We start from the raw sequence: 22,161 nt of genomic DNA on the forward strand, positions 1-22,161 counted from the left end.
TTTTGTTTTTGTTTTTATTTGTTTGTTTTTTACTTTACTGCTACTGAAATAAATCATTTTAGAAATATAACCTAAATGCCACATTGGTAATATTTTTAGTAGTCTGTTTTGAGATAATTCAGAAATATAATAAAGAAGCCAGCAAAATTTGATAATAGGAAGCCAAAGGCATGTAAAATTAGAAAAAAAAAAACCCTAGAGTTCTAGAAAATTTGCCCTTCTTAGTTAATGAATAATTTCACTTACCAAATATGATGCTGTTAACAGCATTCAACAGCATTATTTTCCATGATTCCTCAACATTATCTGGGAGAGGTATATAAATGTAATATACTGTGAGGACTCCCAATATCACAAAGTAAAAGGATTTTTTTTCCCCATAATGTAACTCTTCTATTTCTTCAGCAAGACGGTATAAGACTATTTCAATGCCTGCAACTAAGTAGACGTTGGGCAAGCCAAACCAGAATGATTGTCTAACTTCTCAGCCATAGTTTCCTCATTAGCCCTACAGACTTCATATGGTAACTATTAACAAATAGTGTTGCTGATAAAAGCTCAAGTACCAGCATGCGCTTTGTAAAAGAGAACTCTCTCCTCTGGCAAAATTCTATCAAATCTGTCAACATTGTATATCTTCAGGTAGTCACTGGACAAATATTCGTGAAACACTGACTTGGAGAAGAGTATATTAATTCTCAAATATTCTGGAAAATAGAGTAGAAGCAAATTCACGCTAAAGAGAGGAAAGTAAAAGTATTTAACTATAGGCTTTGGAATATTTTAATGGTATATCCTTAGTTTTGTTATATCTTTATTAAAAGCCAAAAATCATATGCAAATTGAATGTCTTAAGTGCTATGTAGTGATTGAAATAGTTTGGAGTGAATAATGAAAAAGCTTGTTGCAAGCATTGCTTCGAATCGTCTTAGAAATATCCACCATTTGGTAGACTGAAGAAAGATAAAGGAACTTGTAAAATAAAAGGCTCTGAAGTAGACTTTGTGATTTCAATTTTTAAAGTTTGTTTCTCAGTTTAACATATAACTTCTGGGTCTTTCAATTTTTATCTTGGTTAACATATAACCTTGATTAATATGTTGTTAAACAACTCTGCTGAATCGTATGAAAAATGTAGACAGCTTAGGTATGTTCTTAAGCTAATTCTGCTGACTTTAATGTATGATATTTTTTGTCACTGTTCTACTTTCCTAGGAAAGCAAGGAAAATAATTTGGGTATCCACCTTTTTCTATGTTGTCAAGAGAATTCCTGCATAAAGGATAAATGGTATAAACGGAAAATTTTCAACTGAAAGTGGTACTCCCCCAGAAGAGAATGAAAATGTAATGTTATGTTTTACTACAACACTCCTGACACTAATGCTTTTAGAAATCCATGACCTTTAAGAAACCGACCTGAATCCAATTGAACTATATCCCGACTGATGATCAATAGGACTTGATTTAATCTATTGTGTACAGGCATAGAGATTCATCTGTACTACATGGATAGTTAGTTTTTAATAATTACCACAGTAAATTTGGATCCTGTCTCTTTTAGTATTTAAAATGTTTTCTTTTCCAACTCAGGAAAAGACTCAGTGAATTTCTTGTCTGGTGCATATACTCCGCTTGGCAATTAACTCAGCGTTAGGTAGATATTTTCATAGGATTTACCTATCAGCATATTGGATATTATTCTTTTTAAGAATAGATGCTTTGCATTCCTCAATAATATGAAGTCTGTTTGCACTCTTCAGCAAGATAAAGTTCACAAATGATTGAAATACTGTATGATTTTGACTGTTGGAACTTTGAGCCTGAATATTCAATCCTTTGCTTCCCTTTTCCTCAAATATTCTCAAAAGTGTTGCATTCTCACTATCTTTTTAACCTTTCCTTGTTTCCTGTTATTTTTTTTAAATAGCTTTAGTGAGGTTGCATTTATGTGCAATAAAATTCATCAGTTCAAAATGCAGAGTTCGAGTTTGACAAATGGATACACTATTATAACAACCACTAAAGTTAATTCCCTACCTGAACCTACAGCAGAAAGCAACCACTTATTTGCTTTCTGTCCTGATAGTTTTGCCTTTTCCAGAAGTCACATATAAATGGAATCATGTGGTATGTATTCTTTTTTATTTGGCTTCTCTGTATTACGCTTTTGAAAATCACCTACATTGTCTCATGTACAGGTGGTTGCATGTTGTCATATATATTAGTACTCATTCCTTTACATCATTCAGCAGTATTTCATCACATAAATATCAAAATGTGTTTATCTGTTTACCAGGTGATGAATAGTTGGATGGTTTCCAGTTTTGACCATAATAACTAAAACTGTTTTGAACATAGTTACAAATACGTGAGAGGGAGTATGTGTTTTTATATATTTTTTGGAAATGGAATTTCTGGGTCATATTTAGCATTATAAGGTATGGATAAAATGCATTTATTAATGATTAACGATGTTGATTTTTTTCATGTACTTCTTGGCCATCCAAATATCTTTTTGAATGAGGTAGCCGCTCATATATTGCATCCAGTTTTTTCCTTGTATAGTTTGTCTTCTTGTTATAGATGTTTTTTTATGTACTCTAAACTCAAATTCATCATCACATATATATTTCATGAATATTTTCTCTTAGTCTGTGTCTTGTCTTTTCATTGTCTAATAGTGTCTTTCAAAGAATAAAAGGCTTAAATTTTTATAAAGCCCAATTTATCTATTTTTCTTTTATATCTGGTGCCTTTTCTGTCCCATGCGCTAAGAAATATTTGCCTAACAAAAGCTCACAAAGATTTTTCTCTTTTGTTTTGTCCTAGAAGTTTAAAATTTAGTTTTTTTATATATAACTGATTAATTTTGTGTTAATTTTTGTCTATGATGTAAAGTAAACGTCAGGGTTAAGGATTTTTATATAAAAAAATAGGAAATATAGGTATTTTCTAAAGCACAGAAATGAGTAAACAACAAAATAAGGATTAAATAGAGAAGAATTCACTGGCTTAAAATAACACAATGGCTATGAGGTCCTTAGAAAGGTCACAGATGATAAACTTCGATTCAAACATAACTTTTTGATTCTCACTAATTTGTTTTCTAGAATGAGACATATAAATTTTTATGATCCACTGCTGAGATTTTTGCTATAGATTTTCACTTAGCCAACTCATATACTGATTTTCTATTCTATTTGTAATTCCTAATCCTTGAAAGTAAAGTACTCCATGGAATCCATCCTCAACGTGTTTATGGGTCACTCTAACTCTAGCGTTCTGAAGTCGGGTGACGTACATGATCCATCATCTCTTAAGACATCATGTTGACAGGTAATGACATAGGTTGAAAGTAAGCTATGTAATTTGTTGTCATCAGACAACAAGGGGGCTGCCCTCACATCTAGAAACCCTGGATACTTTTTAGCTAGCTCATAAGTACCATGAATTGGACTGTTATAAAAGTATCCTTTCTTAAACTTCTCAGGGAGCAAAGAACTCCAATTAACAAATTTTAATAGATGGCTTGATTCCACTGGTACATGTTGATTGAAAAGCATGGCTTTTTCAAGTGTTCTGTCCGTGGTAAAGTATTCACTTCATACTCTGACCATTAATGATTTGGGCAGAGGTGGAATATGAGTTTTCCCGATATGATGGTAAATCCATATCAAGAGGCTGAAGGGCAGGATAAATTTAAGACTGGATCTTGAGTTTGATCTTGACATCTGAGTCATCTATAAACTGAAACTAATTTGAAGTAAGTTGTTGAAATAAGATCTTTTATTTAAAATATGTTTTCCTTTATATACAATAAATTAATATGCAATAAATTCAAAATCTCAAAAAGCAAAGTACCTACTCTTACAGCCAAGAATGTCAATCTGAACAGATTTTTTAAAGTAAAACATGTATATATACATATATACAATTATAGCAACAAGTATTGACATTTAAGAGAAATACCATATAACTAGGAATTCTAATTTGGTTCTGGCACTAAACAGATGAATCCTGGGCAAAAGTCTAATTCATTAATATTTATATGTTTTTTAATATTTTTTATCTGTCCTTTTATAAATTTGTCTTAATGCACTAGTGTAATTTGAATATTTAAAACATATAAAGTTTATATGTTTTTAAAACATAAATATTTAAAACATAAATATTAAGTTTATAGGTTTTAAATATTCAAATTACACTAGTGCATTAAGACAAATTTATCTATAAATCAATATGTACGTATTTGAGGTGTACTAAAAGTTTTCTATTAATAGAGTACATGGCCAAAAATATTTAGGAATCAGTAATATTGAGCAATATAGTTTAGCTGATGTTTTTATGCACATTTACTTGGTCCTGCAAGTTGGAATGACCCTCGGTGTCTCATAGATTAGCTTCTCAAAGTAGGATCCCTGGGACACTAGCATCTACTTTACTTGAGGATTTGTTAGAAATGCAAATTCTTAGGCTGTAGCCCAGACTCACTGAATTGGGCAGGGAGGAACTAGAAATTTTTGTTTTAACAAGTCTTTCAGTGATTCTGATGCATGCAAAAATTAGAGAGCCACAGGTATAGGGTCATAAGTAGTAATTATTGGATATTCATGATAGCAATCTCTTAGTTTTTTGAGTGTAATTGGCCCATTATCTTTCTTTTGGCTAGATATCATGAGAAGGTTATATACCAATAGCCAAAATTTATGCACTTTAAAATATGTAGGAAAACGAGTAATAAAATCAGCAGCAAGGTTTGTTTTGTTGCACAATAAATTTATTTGTAATATTTATGATTAGAATGTTATTAAATTACAGACATTCATTTGTAAATCTATAAGAATTTTTTTTTCCTATAAGAATATTGCTTCTAAGCCATCAGTGCTAACTTTATTTCTTAGGTCAGGTAAACTGGTAAAAAAACAATTTTACTTGTAATACGATAAGCTAATTATAATTATGTATCACATTGAATTGATAGCTAATAGGTATCCAGTTTTAGCTAAATGTCATAGAAATAGTGTAATAATTGATATCTGAAGATTATGACTCCTTCCACAGTAAATAGTATTTATGAACCTGCTAATGTTTTTGTCAATAGGCAATCTGATTATTCTGATGACAACAGTTTTCATGCAAGTTTTAGCATACTCCACTGAAGAATACTGAAATCATCTGATTCTCTAGTTATTGTGATTGATGTCATCAATTTCACAAATACATCCCCTACTGTAGTAATACTATATGATACTTACCTGACCATATGGATTATGTTTAAACCAATGATCTATCATTTAATGTTTAAAAATCTGAGCAACAAACCTGCCGAGTCACTGCTGCAGCTAAATTTCCTCCAGCACTGTCTCCAGAAATACCAATTCTTTTAGGATCTATGCCATATTTGTCAAGAACATCTTGGTGTAAGAGCCACTTTAATGAGTTACATACACCTTCAAATTCGATTGGAAAGTGATATTTAGGCATTGATCTGTAGCTGTGGGCAGGAAAAAAAAAAAAACAAAGTTCTTTAAGTTAATATTTTTAATAAAAATGTGTGTGTATGCACTTTGACACTAAAATCAAAAGTAAAATTTTTCTTTAACAAACATATTTTGGATCACAATGAATCCAAAGACAGACTTAATCCTAATGATAATGCTTGATTTCAAAACTTTTACACTAGTAAAGGCTTGAATACAAAACTTGGGTTAGATATAAGAAAAAAATAAAAATCCAAGGGGATAACTAACTAAACTTCTCCCAGAATATTATTTTCTTTGTAATCATTATACTTTAATACTAACTAATAAATATCAAACAAATCTTAGGGATTATTCTATTCCAATTTAATCTAATGATCAAGTTGGCATGTAGTTACTCTCGTAGTTTCTTCATTTTCTATTATTGATTATTGATCTAGAATGCTTTTTAAAATAGATTTTTTCACCTGTATTCCCATCTTATTTTGTGACTAATTGCTTTTAATGAAGGATTATACCATGAAATATACTACACCAATTGCTTTAATTGTATTTTATCACCTAATTCTCAAAACAACCCTATGATACAGAAAATATTATGACTCCTAGTTTACATATGAGTAAACAGCTAAAATGAGATTTAATTGAGCTTTAACTGGTTCAAATTTATCCAGTTAATTCTAGAACCAGGCTTTGAACCTGATTCTCTGACTCCAAAGCCCTCCTTATTCACTCTACTAATTATTGTAGGCTAGAAATCTAGCAAAGGTCATTTGTTCATTAGAGTCAACAATTTAATTTTATACTAATAGTTTCTTGACTTCTGTTTTTGATCCCCGCTTTACCCAAATATGCAACTCTTTTTCCTGTTACTTTTTCTTGTCATGCTCAAACTCACTTTTTCTATTCTCATCCACTCAATTTCATTTGAAACACACCAGGCATACCCAAGGAATGACCAGGACAGCTGAGAACATCTTACCCAAACAAACCAAAAGTGCTCTTACTTAGTTAAAATGATGACAGCATCAAGTTTATCAGCTGTTCATCTTGACAGAGAGTCATAATTAAAGAAAGCTGAAATAAAAGAAAATAAAATCAAAGTCTGACAAATGAGTTAATGGGTGTTTACTTCAGCAGAAAGCCCGTGACTACACCTTGTTCCTCAGTGAAACGTTCTGGGAAAATATTTCTAATATTTCATCATAGCTATAGAATATGAATTCTTCTGCTCAGCGATCCTTTTAAATGTGTATTGTCAATTTTCTTGTTCCCACATTTTCACAGTAATAATTTAAGCCAACTTAATTCTCTTTGAGATTAATCTCCGCTCCCTTCAATGAGCAGGTGTTAGGTGTTGAAAGAATAAACCCATAAATATAACTCCCTGACTTTTAGGAAGCCATGACTTAAAAATAATTTTTTTTAAACTAATGAAACTTTAAAGAAATAAATTTCAAACCCATTATCTATTTTAATGTTTACAAGATATTTCAGAGTAAATATAAAATGTATGCTATATGATAAACAAAAATTTTCTACAAGGGGCACCTACCAGCCTTCAGTATACCCCAACCACCACTATGAATATAAAATAAGCCCCTTCGTAGTGCTTCTAATTTTCGGTTTGGTATATATATATATATAGACAGGAATATTGTTGAAAGTTGTCTCCATCACAGTGACATTTTCATCAGATGTGGCTGGGACTTCATGAAAGCTCATAAAGAACATCACAATGTTTAAGAAATGGCTGATTCCCAATAGTTCAGCAAACAGAGCCTAAAAAGAGAGAAAGAAAAACAAGCACCATGTTACAAACATCAAATGTCAATGTTGTTTATAAACATAGAAATATGCATATATGCTCCCAATGATCTGTCATACTGTCACAGGTGAATCTGAATGACACAGTTAGAAATATGGGAGATTCAGAATCTTTACCACAATAGTTGCCTCAGGTAAAAAACAAAAAAAAAGAGAGAGAAATTTAAAGAATCTTGAAGGATTATAACTTGGCAGATTCTATGCTTTCTACTTTGAGTACAAAGATAAGGTAAATTTTCCAAATAAACTCAGAGTCAAGTGGGAGAAATGGACATACAATCAGTTATAAAACAGCATAACTGCATGTCTCATAGACATGTACAAAGAACTCAGCCAAAGCTCAATAGGGAGATAAACTACTTGCCAGGACACAAAACCTGGGGAAGGAGTTTTCAAATAGTAAGTGACCTCTGCCATGAGTACTGGCCGGGGTGGGGTGGGGGTGGGGGGTAGAGTTTGGCCAAACAAACAAAGGAGGAAATCTTACTCTAGGGCAAAGATACAGATAAAAGGTCTTTCCTATTATAGTTGGAGAAATGCAGGTAGTTTAGTAAAGCTATGAAACCAGGTCCACACTGGGATACATGAAAGAAAAAGGACCCCAAAAGGTAAGTGTGAGCCAAATCATGAAGAACCTAATAATGTTGGAATTCAAAGAATCAAAAAGACATGTTTTTTCGGTCTTAATTTTGTGGACTATAGTTTTAGGTGACCAATTAAATAGCTTTCCAATTGAATGGAGATAAAGTAAGTAGAAAAAGAATAAGAAAAATTGTCTATTTTCAACACAGAATCATGCCCACCTTGCCCCTAAAAGGGAAGTATAATTCCAAGAACTACTTACTAGATTTAATTATGACACAGAGAGGCACTCTTAAATGACTGAGGTAGCAGAAATGAAAGAAAAGCTGTTATTTTCTTTGGGTCACTGCGGACATTCATGTGGACATTAACATATGTGGCTTTTCATGCTTCTTGTTGCCCTGAGAATTATCACTTCGGTAATGGAAGCAGCTAGAATTATTGGTGGCTTCTCTTCACTTCCACACTCTAAAGGTTGTCTATCTCAAATTCTATATTCTTAATCTATTTCTGTTGAGATCTTATAGTAGTGTCTATATTCTAAAACAAACTATGATTGGTAGAGAATATAGTCTAGGAGGGATTCTCAGAACTTAGAGGAAGAGTAGATGAACTCAGTGAGAGCTTTAACAAAAAGATAGAAAACATAAAAATAGAGATAGAAAACATAAAGAAGAAGCAGCAAGAAATAAAAAATACAGTGAAGTAAGAAGCATGGTGGAGTGACAGACGTCCCTGGGTCTCTCTCTTCGAAACAACAATAAGCTGAATATCTAAAACTCAACAAATAACACCGAACCTGTACACGAGAACGTCTGAGCACCTGATCTGCACATAAGAGCTACCAGAGGTCAGAACCATGGGAGTCCAGGGGGTAGATAAGGAGGAACAAAGAAACTGCCTCTTGCAGCCAGAGCTCCCTACAGGAGGACGGGGAAGGGAGAAATTGTGGCCAGTTTCCTGAACGGCCCTACCTGAGGGATCTACAAGTTCCATGCAGCAGAGTCCAGGGATCGGGGCAGAAAGCGGAGGGAGAACTAAGTGTGGATGGGCAACAGCTGAGTCTTAACAGCCATGGTTGCAAAGCGAGAGGCTGAGACACAGAGACTAGCAGCAGCCCCCACCCACCATCCCAGACAGTGCCCTTCCTCCACCCCATATCCTCCCAGACCTGACACCACAGATTCCCAGGGGGATTTGTGCAAACACTATGAAAACAAAAACCCACTGTTGGTACCATTGACAGGGACTGAGACTGAGGGTAGCGATCATGATTGAATGTTTACCAGAAAAAAAAAGGCATTATTAGTTTCAAAGCAGAAATCCAAGAGGTTTGGATGCCACCTTCTGTAAAGCAAAGAAAACATTTTAGCCACAGGCTAAAGAGAGACCTCTGCTGGGGAGAAAAAAAAAAATATATGTGAGTACACTGCCATTAATGCCCAGGAAGAGAAACAGTCCATCAAACACCATATACAATCAGGGTGACAAGGCAGCTCAGAAAGAAAGAGAAAAATCTTCAGAAAATAAGCTAAAAGACATAGAAATATGCTATTTAAATGACAGAGAATTCAGGATTGTACTTCTGAAAAAACTCATAAGATACAAAATAACTCAGATCAACAATTCCAGGAATTAAGAAAAAAATTAGACTAGTAGAATTTTTTTTTTTTAAGGGAGGAGATTGAAATGCTAAAAAAGAGCCAACTAGAACTTCTGGAGATGAAGAACACACTAAAAGATGAAGAGTGAAATAGCAAGTTTAGGAAATAGAGTAGATTAAATGGAGGAAAGGCTCAGTGATATTGAGGACAGAAATCTAGAAATAATTCAGAAGGAAGAAGAAAGAGACTGAAACATCAAAAATAATGAAAAAGAACTAAAAGAACTAGCTGACACTATCAGGAAAGGCAACATAAGAATAATGGGTATTCCAGAAGGAGAAGAAAAGGAGAAGGATCAGAGAGCATATTCAAAGAGTTGAGAATTTCCCAAATCTAAGGAATGAGCTAGAGGTTTGAATTCAAGAAGCTAACAGAACACCACATGATCTCAACCCAAAAAGGCCTTCTCCAATAAACATTATATTAAAGTTATATTATATTAATTAATATTAATATTATATTATATTAAACATTATATTAAAGTTATCAAAAATGAATAACAAAGAAAGATCAGCCAGAGGAAAAAAAGACAGTAATCAATAAAGGAAAACCCATTAGACTATCATTGGACTTCTCAGCACAAACATAAGCAAGAAAAGAGTGAAACCAAGTATTCAAATAGTTAAATGGAAGGAATTGCCACACAAGAATAATGTATCCAGCAAAGCTCTCCTTCAGATATTAAGAAAGAAATAAAGACCTTTACAGACATACAAAAACTGAGGGAATTCTCCACTATGAGGTCTGCATTACAAGGAATACTGGAATGAGTCAGCCCACCTGAAAAACAATAACACAAAAAACATAACAATGAGTAAGATGACTAGCAGGCACAGATGCAGAATACTGCAACTCTTATCAGGAACAGGGTATTATTAGCTTAAACAATGAGAAGAGAATTGCTATTGCAAGATAGAAATGAATGTTTAGCATACATAGGGACAATTTGAGACAATGATAATAGAAAAGAAGAGGAATTGAAAATTCAGATTTGCAAAGGGGACTGGAGATAAGGCACACACAAAGAAAATGGACTACTGTATTTATATGTAAACTGTATGTAAATATAGCTATCCTTTACATATTCTTAATGGTAACCTCACGTCAAATACCAAGGACTGAAGTACATAACATAAAATAAGAAGGACCAGAGGGAAAATCCATAAAACCCAACCAAATTAAAATAACAGACAGAAACGCAAAGACAAGGAAACAATGGGAACACTGAGCTACCAGAAAGCAAAAGATAAAATGGCTATAGGAAAATCTTGTATTTCAATAATCACTCTAAATGTAAATGGACTGAACTCACCAATAAAGAGGCACAGAGTTGCAGATTGGATCGAAAAGAAAACCCAACAATATGCTGCCTCCAGGAGACACATCTCAGTTACAAAGACAAATACAGATTCAAAGTGAAAAGGTAGAAAATGATATTTCAAGCAAAAGGCATTCAGAGAAAAGAGGGAGGAACGGTAATAATATTGGACCAGATAGACTTCAAAATAAAAAAAAATAAAGAAAGATATTGAGAGACGCTTCATAATGATAAGGTGATCATACACCAGAAGACATAACACTTATTAATATCTATGTTCCCAATCAGGGAGCCTCAAAATATATAAGACAATTACTAACAGAACTAAAGAGAGAAACAGACCAAAACACTATCATAGTAGGGGACCTAAATACCCCACTGTCAGATATGGACAGGTCATCCAAACAGAAAATCAATAAGGAAATAACATCCTTAAATGACACATTAGACCAACGAGGCATAATTGACATTTACAGAGCCTTTTATCCCCAAAACAGCTGCTTAAACATTCTTCTCTAGTGCACATGGAACATTCTCAAGGATTGACCACATACTGGGACACAAAACTAGCCCCAAGAAATATAAGAGGATTGAAATCATACCAACTATATTCTCTAATCATAATGCTTTGAAGTCAGAGGTCAACAGTAAAAAGAAATTGGGAAAAACCACAAATACATGGAAATGAAACAATATGCTACTAAGGAATGACTGGGTCATAGAAGAAATAAAAGAGAGATCGAGAGATAAATAGAAACAAATGACAATGATAGTACACCATATCAAAACTTTTTGGGACACAGGAAAAGCGGGAATAAGAGGAAAGTTCATATTATTACTGGCCTACCTCAAAAAAAAAAAAGAAAAAAAAAAAAGGAACAAGAACAAGCCCAAATAAACAACCTAACACTTCATCTTAAAAAGACTAGGAAAAAGAAGAAAAATATGAAGCCCAAAATCAGCAGAAGGAAGGAAATCATTAAAATTAGAGCAGAATTAAAGGAAATTGAGAACAAAGAAAATAATAGAAAAAAATAAATGCAACAAAGAGCTAGTTCTTTGAAAAGATTGATAAAATTCACAGACTGCTGACAAGACTCACTAAAAAAAAGAGAAGACACAGATGAACAAAATCAAGAATGAAAGAGAAGTTTCAACAGATATTGCAGAAATACAAAGAATCATACACGAATACTATGAAAAAGTATAGAACACTAAATTTAATAATGTAGAAGAAATGGGCAAGTTCTTAGAAATATACAACCTTTTGAGTATGAATCAAGAAGAACTGGAAAATCTAAATAGACTGATCGCAGTATGGAAATTGAAACAATCATCAAAAACCTATAATCATCAAAAAGAGTAAAAGTCCAGGACCAGATGGCTTCACCAGTAAATTCTACCAAAGATTCAAAGAAGATTTAATACCTATTCTCCTCAAACTCTTCCAAAAAGTCAAAGAGGAGGCAACACTTCCCATCTCATTTTATGAGGCCAATGTTTCCCTGATATCAAAACCTGATAAAGATACACACACAAAAAGAAAACTATAGACCGATATCTCTCATGAACACAGATGCAAAAGTCCTAAATAAGGTACCCGCGAACCTAATACAACAACATATTAAAAAGATTATACATCATGATCAGTTGGGCTTTCTCCCAAGGGCACAGGGATAGTTTAACATATGGAAATCAATTAATGTGGTACACCACATAAACAAAATAAAGAATAAGAATCATATGATCATATCAATAGATGCAGAAAAAGCCTTTGGCAAGATACAGCATCCATTTATGATCAAAACACTTAATAAAATAGGCATATAAGGAAAATACCTCAACATAATAAAGGCTATATATGACAAACCCTCAGCCAATATTATACTTAATGGTTAAAAATTAAAAACTTTTCCTCTAAGATTAGGAACAAGACAAGATTGTCCGCTATCACCACTGTTATTCAATATAACGTTGGAGGTCCAAGTGAGTACAGTCGGGCAAAAGAAAGAAACAAAAGGCATTCGAATAGGAAATGAAGAAGTCGAACTGTCACTATTTGTGGATGACATGATTCTCTATAAAGAAAACCCTAAAGATTCCACTAAAAAAGTATTAGAAACAATAAACAAATACAGTAAATTTTCCGGATACAATCTCAATGATCAAAAACTTATAGCAGTCCTATACTAATAACAAATTGTCAGAGAAAAAAATGGAAAAAACAATTCCTTTTGCAATTGCGACAAAAAGAACAAAATACCTAGGAATAAACCTAAAGAAACATGTGAAGGACCTATATAATGAAAAACTATAAGATCTATTAAAAAAAATCGAAGAAGACACATAGAAATGTAAAGATATTTTTTGCTCTTAGATTGGAAGAACCAACATAGTTAAAATGATTTTATTACCTAATGCATTATACAGATTTAATGCAATCCCCATCAAAATCCTATTGGCACTTTTTAAAGAAAAAGAACAAAATATCATCAGATTTATGCAGAAGCACAAAAGACCCCGAATCCTCAAAGCTATCCTGAGAAAAAAGAACAAGTCTGGAAGTATAACTCTGCTTGACTTCAAATTATACTACAAAACAACCATAATCAGCACAGCATGGTACTGGCACAACAACAGACACACAGACAGATGGAACAGAATCGAGATTCCAGAAGTAAACCCCCATTTATATGGGCAAATTATTTTCAGCAAAGGAGCCAAAAACATACCATGAAGAAAGGAAAGCCTCTTCAATAAATGGTACTGGGAAAACTAGAAAGCCACCTGCAAAAGAATGATACTAGACTATTGTGTCTCTCACCACACACCAAAATAAACTCAAAATGAATTAACACCTGAATATAAGACCTGAAACAATAAATTGCATAGATGAACTCATGGACCTTGGACTTAAAGAAGATTTTATAAATTTGACCTCAAAGGCAAAAATACAACAGGAAGTAAAAGCAAAAATAAATGAATTGGACTATATCAAACTAAAAAGCTTCTGCATAGCAAAAGAAACTATCAATAATTCAAAGAGACAATCATCTGAATGGGAAAATACATTTGCAAACAATGCATCTGATAAGGACCTGATATCCAAAATATACAAAGAACTCATACAATTCAATAACAACAACAACAACAACAAAACAATACAATTAAAAAATGGGCAGAGGACCTGAAAAGACACTTCTCCCAAGAAGACATCACTAGCTATTAGGGAAATGCAAATCAAAACCACAATGAGATACCATTTCACACCTGTTAGAATGGCTATTATTAACAGGACAAGAAATAACAAGTGTTGGAGAGGATGTGGAGAAAATAGAACCTTAAAAGACTGCTGGTGAGACTGCAAATTGGTTCAACCTCTATGGAAAACAGTATGGAGTTTCCTCAAAGAACTAAGAATTGATCTACCATATGACCCAGCAATCCCTCTACTCAGTATTTACCCCAAAGACTTGAAAACTCATATCCGAGTTTGCACACCAATGTTCATAGCAGCACTATTCCTGGTGGCCAGGATGTGGATGCAACCAAAGTGTCCTACGATAGGTGACAGTATAAAGAATATGTGGTACATATATACAATGGACTATTATTCAGCCATAAGAAGAGATGAAATACTGCCATTTGCGACAACATGGATGAATCGAGATAATAATGTAATGTGAAATAAGCCAGACAGAAAAAGTTGAAAACCAGGTCATATCACTTATATGTGGTATATAAATCTAAAAGTAACAAACAAGCACGACAAAGAGAGTCTCATGGACATGGACAGTAAATTAGTGGTTGCCAGAGGATAGAGGGGAAGGGGGGAGGTAGATGGGGTAAAAGGGATCAAATATATGGTGACAGAAATAAATCTAACTATGAACGGTGAACACACAATGTAATGTATACATGACTTATTGTTGAATTGTACAATTGAAACTCACTGAATTTTGTTAATCAATGTCACTATAATAAAAAAAAAAGAAAGAATACAATAGAGAGAATCAACAGTACATTACATGAAGAAGATTTAGAAGGTAGCAGAAAATGCCCAATCAGAACAGCAAAAAGAAAAAAGAATCCAAAAAATAACAATAACAGTTTAAGGGGCCTCTGGGACAGCATCAAGCACACTGACATTCTCATCATAGGGATACTGGAAGGAGAAGAGAGAGTAAGGAGTTAAAATCTATTTGAAGAAATAGTGATGAAAGGTTTCCCTAACTTGATGAAGGAAATAGACATCCAAGGCCATGAAGCACAGAGAGTCTCAAACAAGATGAACCCAAAGAGGCCCACACCAAGACACATCATAATTAAAATGTCAAAGGTTAAAGACAAAAAGAGAATCTTAAAAGCAGCAAGAGAAAAGCAGTTAGTTACCTTCAAGGGTGCTCCCATAAGACTGTCAGCTGATTTCTCAACAGAAACTTTGCTGGCCGGAAGGGATTGGCATGAAATATTCAAAGTGATGAAAAGCAAGGATCTACAACCAAGATTACCCAGCAAACTATCATTTAGAATCAAAGGACAGATAAAGAGTTTTCTAGACAGGAAAAAGCAAAAGGAGTTCATCGCCACCAAACCAATATTACAAGAAATGTTAGAAGCACTTAAGAAGAAAACAAAGGATCAAAAATATAAATAACAAAATGGTGATAACCAGATATCTATCAATAATTACTTTAAATGTAAATGGATTAAATCCTCCTATCAAAAGACATAGCTTGTTAAATGGATTAGAAAATATAACCCTTACATATGCTGTCTACAGGAGACTCACTTCAGATTGCTAAAAATATTGTCCCATGTCCCTGTAATTTGAATTGAATAACCAGGGTTTCATACTTTCTTTGATTTTCTTCCTATTAGTGAAGTATGATGAATTAGAGCAATAGCTTAATGGACATATCTTCTTAAATTAGCCTACTCTCTTTATACCAACTCTAAACCCTAGAAGCAATTTTTGATGTAAATTTGAAATATCGAATGATAGAGGGAAAATTTTTTTAAAGGAAACGAGAGCTTTAGGGTAAATCTATATTTTTCTTCTGTAGGAGAGCACACAGAGCAAGAAAGAAAGCAACACATTAATAATATTCACAAAGATAAATTATTTCTGCCAGGAACTAAGGGTCACACAAAACCCATGAAGTACAAATTATGTGTAGTATTGGATCAAAGCAACTGAAATCTGCAGAACTGCACAGAAAACCATGGTATCAGGGCAGTACGCAAGGCAAGAAAGGAGAGATCAGAACCTTAAAGGAGGCAGATCCTACAAAAAGATAATAAATATTTACTCCAAGAATTAAAGAGCCTCATAATGATCAAAGGCTTCTAGGAGCAGGAAACATAAGAAAGCCTGTTTACTGAGAGAAGTAGGTCAAGCAACTCAGAAATCACCCAGGAAAGTCCAGAGGTAACTGATCTCAGAAAGAACTTCTAAAATGGAGGATAATGCTGGGAAAACATGATTGTATCTTTTGCTAACAACAGTAATATTGGATCAGGAGATTCAGGAGGGCTAGAGAGGATTAAAAAGGTGAGAATTTATAAAGATAGAGATATATAAATACATATATACATATATATACACATAAATCATAGCAATGAGTCCTTGAGCACAAAAACTGAAAGAAAAAAAGTTTTGACCCTACCTCTAGTCTAGGGCATTCTTAAAATAGTTTGTACAAGAAAAGCCATATCATTTAATTGGAAATAATCCAATAGTTGTTTAAATAACATTCATGAAAGGTACTGTATACTATAAGAAAAATAGTAAGTCTTTAACACATGAAAAAAACAAACTAGGGAAAAGTTGCTACAAAGTGGATAAGGTGTATTACACAGTATTATAAAATAAATTTTTAAATAACAAGAAATGTCACAAAGCAGAAATACACATTAGAGGAAGATATAAGTAGATATTTAGAGGTGATCGCTAGTCAAAAGGATGAGAGACTAAAAACTGGTACCATTAGAACTCAGAAAGGGAATAAGAAAAAAAAGACAAAATAATTTTAGAAACAAATACCAAATAACAATAAACTGAAGGCATCATATATTACAGAAATGAGAAGAACAAACAAAAGGAAAAAAATGTAGAGAAAGATTAAAAAGTATCAGAGAATAAATGACTGTTTAGAAGGCATACCAAGATGACTGTGTGTGTAAATGTGTATCTATAAATATTGATGCACATAACTAATCCAAATAATAAAATAAATCCAAACAATGAATCAAAATTAATATTTTAAATATAACAAGAATAACTCTTAAAAATAAGACTTGAAGCTGCATTCCAGCGAGTTAGACCCAAATCCAACAACTTATGTGCTAATGAAATTACTAAAAGTGAACAAATCAATAATAAGGAAATGAAAATATGACATTATTGCACTTATTTAGAGCTATGTTAAATGTCAGAAGAGAGTGTTCAAACACTTTTAAACAAAGGAAGGAAAGAACTAAGTAAGTGTTTTAATACTCAGGCCAACTGTCCTTGAATTACCTTTTTAAATTTTTCCCCCACAAGCAATTTGCTACAGTGATTAAAGAAGATGATGTATGGTTTCATTTTAAAGTAATTAGCCTCGCTCGAAAAGAAACACAAGTCTATGGAGGCCAGGCATAGACACTTGACGGGCATCCAGCCATGCCTGGTCACCTCAGCAGCGCACTCCTCTACTGGAAATTATGTGTCCAGTTTCCACATATTTCAGTAAGAAATCATTTTCATGTAGAAATACATGATTATTGCATAGAACGCTGTAACTAATCACAGTGCCGCTCGATCCTACCATTAATGGAGTTTATACTGTAAAATACTTTGTCATGGCAACATTCGTGCCATAAAACTCACAATAAGAGTTTTGTTTTTCTCTTTTTTCAGCATGTGTTCTCTTTTAATATTTAAAATAAAAATTACTTGGCCACTTCTTCCATATTCATTCTGTTAGGGGTCTGCATGAAGGAATAGTTAAAGTATTGGTTATTCGAAACAAGCTACATTCTCTCGGCACCCATCCAAACCCTATTTTAAAAAGATTTTAAAATCAGCAAGCAAGTTTAAAGAGCAAAACTTCCAAGACAGTACAAAATTTTTAAAATAATAAAACAGATAATTATTTCCTTCTGATTAAACAGTTAAATATTCAGAGTCGATTAAATTCTATACTTACCAAATCTATCAATTTTCACAGGTACCACCTGCCAGGTTACTCTCCATGGCTCGTCAATATTGTCTGGGAGAGGTGTGTAAAGATAATATGCCCCGAGAACACCCACCATCAGAAGCCAAATAGTCTTTTTTCCCATGATGTTTCCTTTCTGCTCTTTCTACTTGGCAGCACAGCGAATACACGTTGAACTATTCAGAGACCAAAACTTTATTCCCTTTTGGCCTTATTGTAAAGTGTTATGCAACTTCCTGAACTGCTCAGTGTGTCATTTCATAAGCTGTTCAGAAATAATACAAAGAATTATGTGAAACAAAGTGCACTTATTGCATGCAAGTTTTGTCACAGACAATATCCTTGCTATGTTGCTAGGCAGTCAGTAAAACATTTTTTACATAATTACTAGGTACAGAATCCTTAATCTAAAAAAATGGCCATGGGAAAATACAAGACCAAGTACACACTTCAAATAACAAATATCATCAAGGAGGAAAACAAATACTTTTAAAGTATTGAGAACTTTTACAAAGTAAGATGAACATGCTCATGTAAATTTTATATTATTTTAATATTTTATTCTCTTGCTGTAATTATAATTATTAGTGAATAATACTAAGTATATTAATATCAAGCAACAATCGTGGAGATAGCTAACAGTTTTTGAGCACTTACTCTCTACCCTGGGCAGTGTACTAAAACAATTAAATTTTATTTGATCCTCAATAGTATTACTGTCATACAAGAAATCTGACAGAAATTAATGTGTGTCACTTCCACACAAAAGTAATTAAAAGCCACAAAACCTGGAAACCATCTCTCAAAACGGTGGCATAACAAAATATGGGTAGTTAGGATTAAGTGACCCAAGGGTTTAGTTGCTCAAACTCCATAAGAATTTTCTTGAGTTGCAAGTAAATACTATGCCAAGTTTAAGTCTTGTATGACTTAATCTTCATATCGCTTTAAATATATAAACAGTGAAATAAAAGAACTAATATTATGAGAGGCTTTCTTTCTCAAGGTCACATCACTACATATTTCCAAAGCTATCATTTAGGACCGGGTCCTCTGGCTCTGAGGTCTTTATTCTTAACAGTCTGCAAATTAATGAGAAGTAGAAATCCATAGGAGCTATGGATTTCTGTTATGTCCATGTAGTATCACTGTTTATTTTTATTGGAACAATTTCTTGAACTTTCAGATCTTTTATCTCTCTTTGCCTACCTGTATCTGTCTTTTCTCTCTGACTCTGCACTGGGCAGGTACGGACATCACCTTCTTTTCATACTCAGTTTCATTTAGGACTCAGTTATTTTGGCCATAATTAATCGTTCAAAAAGGCTGCAGGATTTTGGTATACAGGGCATCTGGCCAAAAGTATAACCAACACTGCAATTACTTGACAAAACATCAAGTCTGTCTACTGTCCATCTGGACAGAAGGTCATATCTAAAAAGACATCCAAGAAAACAAAACAAAATTAAAATATTAATAAGCATTAACAAATGACGCGATTTGATTTTTTTCTTCATAGGTTGTCTCCTGTGATAATTTTATATTTCTATAATTTACACAGAAATCCTAGGAAGAAAATAGGAGTGGTCTCAAACATAGGCAGTGAACACACTGCTCAGTGATTCTTTGACTTGCCCATAATCAACTTTCTTTTCCATTTCCACATTGGTTATTCGAAACAAGCTACATTCTCTCGGCACCTATCCAAACCCTGTTCCAGCAGCCTACATCAGTGTAGCTGCCTTCTATGTTATTGACATGGTGTTAGGTGCTGGGAATGCAAAGGTGAAAATATATGTTTTCTGATTTCAAAGTGCTCACATCTATGGGGGACATATGTTTAAGTGAACACTTCCCCTTGAAGTGGGGAGAGAGGCTAAAGGAATTTCTATAAAGGTTTTGAAATATTTTATGAAGCAGTACAATAAAAGAGCTGAATAATAATAATGTACAAATTGTAAAGATTTATGGCGAAGGTTACACTGAGCTACATATTTCAGAAAGGGTGATGGGTTGGTAAGTTAGAGAAAGCAACACTTAGAGCTGAAATTCTTTTAAAATAAAGAACACTAAGGAGATTTAGTAAATCCAATTTTTTTTAGGAAAATTTATCAGTTTATGATATAACTACTTATTCTCTTGAGACATTTCATACATCAGGTTCTATCTCAGTTAATACACAACTGTGGCTGATCGTATTTATTGTATTTGTTACTGATTAATTGCACTGATCCATATCAATTAAACTGTGTGTGTGTGCACATGTGTGTTCACTGTCTAGAGGTTAGATGACCACCTCCTTCTGCATTGCTAAGGGGATTTCTGCACGGAAAAGGGATGGTGCAAAATGAAAACTTTCAATTTACAGCATTACTTACTAAATGCTGTATTCGCATCAACTGTTCTAGCACTTATGCTCTGAAAAAAACATGATCTAAATAAAATTGCGAAGTTAGATTCTTACTGAACATAACTAAAGATATTTTCCAGACAAAGGAACAATGAGACTTGTTTAAACAGACAGCATAGAGACCTATAGATTCCTCCGCCCTACCGGTTGAGCTGGTTTTCAGTGAATAAATAAGCGTTAATTACCATTCCTTCCATGAACAGTTCTCTCTTTACTTTCTAGCACTTAGAAACTTTGACTTTGACATTTTCCCCCTTGGAAAACTACCCAGTACAATTCTTTTCTATTACGTGTATTGTTTGGCAAAAAACTTATCTTTTAAAATTTTTTTGTGTGTTTTTATTGATTTGGATAGAGTAGTAGACAGAATTTGAAGGACCATTTGAGACCCAGAACAAAGGGAAGTAATGTTTAAAGAGTGAGTGCCTATACTATGAGCTTTACAACAATATCCTCATTCAATTTTTACAACTACTCTACGCGTCGTCTACCATTTTACCAATTCTTGCCAATGAAGAAACTAAAGAAGAGGGAGGAATATGGACTTTGCCCATAGTCACAGAGTAAATAAGAGGTTTGTGAAATAGCCTTGACAATTCCTAGTTTTTGAGTTTCCTACTGTGAACAAGTGTCTAAAACCAGATATCTGTGACAACAAAACTTCTGCTGGGTTTTTTTTTTCGTATTTTTTTTTTTCTCTTGAGTTCAAGCACACCTAAGGAAAGCATCAAATCTTGGGGTGAGGGAGGGGTCGTGAGGATTAAAAAACAACTCAAATGGTTCTGACATCTTCCTCTCTCCCTTCATGTTAATAATCACTACTTTATATTGACCCAGCTTTCTGAAAACACTCTTATCTAAACAGTTCTAACTTAGATTGAGCAGGAATAGGATGATGAAATCCTCACTCCAGCTGATAAAGATGAAGATCTAGATAAGTGATTGGGAAATACAAAATTGTGGAAACGTATTCTGAGTCAAATATTTTAAACTCAGAATATGTTATTCCAGAAAGTAAAGTTTTAAAAGCCTTCCTTAAACTTGCAAAAGGAGTTTAGACAGCAAGGAAATAGAAACCCTCAAGCTTGGAGAAACTCTTGTTTCCTGATCACCTAAAATATCCTGAACAAGATAAGAAGAGTGGACTATGTAACTACCTAGTAAACTAATGACTTATAATGTGTTGTTTAAAGTCTGAAATTGCTCTGGCAAACTGGTACTTTGTCCTGAAACTTTCAGCTGCTTTGGTCTCCTCATAGTCTCTCAAATCAGGAAGACCACTAATATCTTCTTGGGGTTCCCTTTCTTACCCCAATGCCAAGCAGCTTTCTCAAGGGAGTGAGCTGGGATAAGGAAAGTGCTAGCTGTCTTTGCTTACTGTCTCTCAGAGATCACTGTCCTTCATTTCCTGATCTCCAGTTTCTGTTGGGTAAAGTTTTAAAAAAAAAATTTTTTTAAATAATTATTTTGGGCACTGGCGTAAACTCAATTCCTCTTACTGTCATCTCAACATTTTAGGAAACTTATTTTATAGCCAAGAATATAACTTATATTTGCAAATTACCTGCATATACTTGAAAGGAATGTGTTTGCCCATGTTACCAGATGGAGTCTTTCCTAAATGCCAATTAGGTCAAAGTGGTTTATTATTCTTTGAGTCTTCTGTGGAATGAC

At 33.6% G+C, this 22,161-nt stretch overlaps 1 pseudogene; it reads right to left on the reverse strand.

Annotated features, from left to right (window-relative positions):
• Positions 1–3,154: 3,154 nt before the first annotated feature.
• Positions 3,155–18,201, reverse strand: LOC102896165 (annotated as a pseudogene).
• Between the last annotated feature and the right edge of the window lie 3,960 nt (positions 18,202–22,161).

Source organism: Pteropus alecto, unplaced genomic scaffold (assembly GCF_000325575.1).
Source record: "Pteropus alecto unplaced genomic scaffold, ASM32557v1 scaffold81, whole genome shotgun sequence".
NCBI classification, from domain to species: Eukaryota; Metazoa; Chordata; class Mammalia; order Chiroptera; family Pteropodidae; genus Pteropus; species Pteropus alecto.